The sequence below is a fragment of the Palaemon carinicauda genome, chromosome 8 (genome assembly GCF_036898095.1).
Source record: "Palaemon carinicauda isolate YSFRI2023 chromosome 8, ASM3689809v2, whole genome shotgun sequence".
Taxonomy (NCBI): domain Eukaryota; kingdom Metazoa; phylum Arthropoda; class Malacostraca; order Decapoda; family Palaemonidae; genus Palaemon; species Palaemon carinicauda.
This window is the reverse complement of record NC_090732.1, coordinates 108,774,312-108,779,357: the sequence shown is the minus strand read 5'-3', so window position 1 is coordinate 108,779,357 and position 5,046 is coordinate 108,774,312.

The following is a 5,046-nucleotide window of genomic DNA, read 5'->3' as shown; positions in this document are numbered from 1 at the left end:
CAGTCTCTTGCAAATTTTTAGGATAGTTTGTGGGTATTTGAGAGAGAGAGAGAGAGAGAGAGAGAGAGAGAGAGAGAGAGAGAGAGAGAGAGAGAGAGAGAGAAAGAGAGAGAGAGAGAGAGAGAGATATTTTCATTTGCGCTTTAAATTCGTGATACATTTTGTAAATGTGTTCTTGTAAAAATAAAAAAAAAATATGTTTCTTTGATCGAACGAATCATATTTGCATATATTGACATTGTAGTTTATCTGATCTTATGTTTGGAGAGAGAGAGAGAGAGAGAGAGAGAGAGAGAGAGAGAGAGAGAGAGAGAGAGAGAGAGAGAGCAAAATGTTAGAATACTTGCAAGTTATTGTACATAATCTATTGAATCAGTTTCCTGATTTTCATATCAAAACCAGGAAGTATAATTTTGATTGATAAAAGTATTTCATTACTATAATTATTTTGTTTAAAACCTACCGTTTTATTCTTAGAATTATTTCTGACTTATAATTGTTTCTACATTTGGCACCTAAATGTCCTGGCGCGTAACTGTCTTGACGCCGGAAGGGGCCTACCCCTTCATGTCATGGCTTCTTGCTAATTCTTGTCCCGTCTATGAAATCCTCAAGTGTAATAAAAAAAAACACTGAAGCGGAACTCCCTTCATTAGGCAGCCTTCTTCAATTCAAGGAAAGTCCTACCAACTGTTACTGCTTTCACCTTTCCTTTACAACGCCCCTTTTACTCTCAACTAATGCCAGTGACATCAGTGTATCTGTGGTACTTGAACAAATTATCAAGATCGCTCCGTCCATTGATCTTCTTCAGTAGAAAACTTTCGAAGGAGAAATCCAGCTACTCTACCTTCGACCGATAAATACTGTCGGGGCTTTAGGACTGTCCGTCACTTCCACCACTTCTTACAGAGCACACACTGAATCATTTGCACGGACCACATGTCCTCTCTGCATACCTTCACTCGACGGTCCGACACATGGTCCTCCCGTTACCGTCAACGTCTCTCTGGTATTCCTGAATAAAATTGTACCATTCAACACATGCCTGATAAATTGAACCCCATCACTGACGCTCTATCCAAAATCACTCCGGCTGACATCCACCTGGGAATGGATTACAAGGCCTTGGTAGAAGTCTAACAAAAGGACCCGAATACCAAAACCACAAGACATCCTACACGTCTCTATATTGGGAAGACGTCGTTCTCGATGACTCCAACGCCACCTTTATCTGAGATGTCTGTACTGTTAGGCCACGCTGACAGGTGTTTCATTTGATCCTGGGTCTCGCACACCCTATGCACCAATTTACTTCACAACTATTGAAGTCAAAGTTCATATTGTATGGTATTGCTAAAGATGCTGAGGATTTTGTCTGCACCTGCAGTTCATGTCGAAATTGAAAGTGCATCAACACACGGGTACTTTTCATCAACCACAACTTCATTTCACTGTCGTTCACATTACCATGTTTGGTTGGCCTCTTTCCCATGTTACAAGTACACTATTACCATTTCACATTGATTGCTCCACTCGCTGGCCTAAAGGCATCCCCATGCAAGATGTACTGCTGCATTAATTTCCAGATGTATAACAACCTTCGGCACCCCAGATCACAATATTTCTAACAGGGGTTCCACTTTTACCTCTCAATTGTGGACATCATTAGAGCATCTTCTTGTAGCACCCTACATTAGAATACCACTTACAGCCCTGCAGCCAATGGAATGGCAGAATATTTTCATTGTACCCTCAAAGCAGCTTTGATCTCCATGCAGCACCAACTCAGACTCGTTCCTACAACTTACATAGGTTCTTCGTAGACTGAGAATCACTCCCAGGAAATCGATGGATTTTTCAGCAGGTGAAATGCTATACAACGACCTGTTAGCTGTCCCTGCGGAATTATTTTCTGTCTGCCACCTCCTCCAATGATCTCCAGCGCAGTCATGTAGTGGGAAAATTTAGCCCCTGCAGTCAGACTTACAAGTCCCCAGGAAAGCAGCACATAGTAAAAGACCTACACACCAAAATACACGTCTTCATGCACACCAAAGTTTACAAGCCACCACTTGTGGCCCCATTTATGGACTCATTTCTTTTAATTTCTTTTAAAAGAGGATTGGATCACCATTGGCCGCCTGAATCCTACGTATTGTACCAACCGTGTGTCACACAATTGTACATAATTCCTTTTGTATATAATATGCTTATATCTTCGCTCTTCCCTCGCACTCAAACGAACATGAAAATTCATGTCTGCTGTTTTGCTCTGAACATTGTCTGTTTCTCGAACAGGTCATGTCCTGTTGCCTTGAGGTTTTGTATATAAAGAAGAGTGTTCCTTAATATATAACTCAGTTGTTTCCAATCTGCCTTTGATTTCACACCCTTACCCGGCGTCGTCACATTGGTGACCCCGGAGTGACTCGCTCCTGCCGCTTCCCCCCCCTCTCCACCTTTCACCGTTACTTACTATGACGCCGTCAACGCATACCTTCTGCAGCATTACTCGCCGTCGCCAGCCGCCCGTATAGCAACGCCTTTTCAGCTCTCAACAACCGTTGGGGGACCAAAGGGGTTCGCTCTCCCTCGGGAAAATGACCAGTATCACTCGGCTGCAACCTGCCGCAGACAGCTCTCCTCGTGAGGTGAACCTACTTCGTGTCCTAATGGACAGCCACTTCATGACCTTCAAAACCTCCATCAACGCATCCACTCGTGACGAAGAGGACACCTATTCAACTTCAACCGAAGCTGACGTGAATGCTGTAGGACACACGCCTATGAATGCCGTAGGACACACACGCCTATGAATGCCTTAGGACATACTCGCCTATGAATGCCGTAGGACACACTCGCCTACCCCGTGACGAGCCGGAGTGGTAACAGCCACCCATCATCCACCACTCGCTCGCACCCAAACCAACTACTTCTACAGCCACTTATTGTCGCTAATCGGCGCAGTTTTTACTACTACCTCTGTGTGTCCTACGGCATTCATAGTAACGGTGAAAGGTGGAGGGGGGGGGAAGCGGGAGGAGCGAGTCACTTCGGGGTCACCAATGTGACGACGCCGGGTAAGGGTGTGAACTCAAAGGCAGATTGGAAACGACTGAGTTATATATTAAGGAACACTCTTCTTTATATACAAAGCCTCAAGGAAACAGGACATGACCTGTTCGAGAGACAGACAATGTTCAGAGCAAAACAGCAGACATGAATTTTCATGTTCGTTTGAGTGCGAGGGAAGAGCGAAGATACAAGCATATTATATACAAAAGGAATTATGTACAATTGTGTGACACACGGTTGGTACAGTATCTCCTGCAAAATGATCCACCAGCAGTATGACTTTCTAGGGCAGGTTACACTCTCTCACATGCATATTTGTTTCCAGAGGGGAGAGCTATGCATTTGCACGTGTAGGAAGCATTGTACATAAGAATAAAGTAAAATTTCATGGACTTTTTTTTTCTACGCAGCACTTGGAGTAACACGCTAATTGCAACTATATTTTCATTATCGTCATTGTATTTTCAATTTTATGTCAATGTCAACCTCATTGACAAAAGCCATTTAATGTACACATGTAATTGCTACTTATGTGACCCCTTGGGTGCCTATAGATAACAGTGTTGTCAATAAATAAGTTTAGTTGTTCGGGAGATTGTCTTATCATTATGTCTCCTTCACTACCACCACAATATTATCAGTAGTTTTGTGGTTAAGATATCTGTCTGGCAAATATTCAATTTTCATTTTTAAAAATATTTCTTTCAACGATATGCGTGGGGAATATATCTAGGTTTGTTTTTTTTTTTTTTTTTTTCTGCATTAATTAGGGATCTTTCTCTCTTTATTTACCTCCATAAAGCTTCATTTTAACAGCAAACATCAACTCTGAAAGGAAGGGCTCTAGAAAATTATATACGCTTCGCTATATTAATCAAATGAAATTTCTTCAAAATGACAAATTGGAGAATGTAGTCCCTTCACCTGATTTAGGTGGCTATTTCATTATCAAGTCATATGCCTTTCATGATATAGCATGAGGGTTATCGCTGTCTCCAATCTGTTGTGGCTATGAATAAGTGTACCTTCGATTAGCTTCTTTCACCTTTTTACATTATTAATTCTTTGAAATTTGTTTATGTAAATCTATGCTACATTCTGGGAATTTGAAGTGAAAAAAAATCACAAATATTACAATTCAGTTCCGTTAATTTCATCATAGTTGAGATATTTTGACAGATGTTATTTAAAAGGAAACATGGAAAAGAAAAAGAGAGGCACCAAACTCTGAAAGCTGAAAATTCTGCCACTTTAAGGAAGAAAGTTTGTGTTGAAAAGCCCACGGATAGTTCAAGACCTTTTGAAGAGGGTAAGATTATTCTGCTGCTTACATGTTTTTTTTTTTATTTTATCATTCTTTTCTTTTTTGAAGCTAATGCATTTGCCTTGGAAACTGCATGTTTAATATATTCTCATGTAGAGCGAGTGGACATGCCTTATTATAATATTGAGAATTTACTGTCAGAATATATGAAGAAACCCAAAACTTCGGACACACATTCTTTACTGTTAGAAACTAAAACTAATAATTTTGCTAGGTCTCCTTGCACTCTGAAAAGATTGCAAATACATTTCAAGAATCCTTACATTTGTAAGTATCATCTCACAAACATAACTCGTGTCTTACATTGATAAACATAAATACACATATACAAAGTATCGCCTATACGAAAGTACGCATACCAAACATCCTTACACTCACGAAGAGGAAGAAATTCATAAATTAGTTCAACCAGAACACCGATTCAAATATCAAGACTGTACTTCGGCTCTCTCAAAGGATTTGATTGAACATGAAAAGTGGAACAAATTTACTTATGCTGGAAAGGTCATACTTATATCATATATCCTCATATTTAAGGATATGAAACAGCACAGTAATCTATCTAGATGCCTTACGTAACTAATGCATGTCGATACAGCATAATATAAATCTTAATGACTAGCGACAATAGTAATAAGTCATAA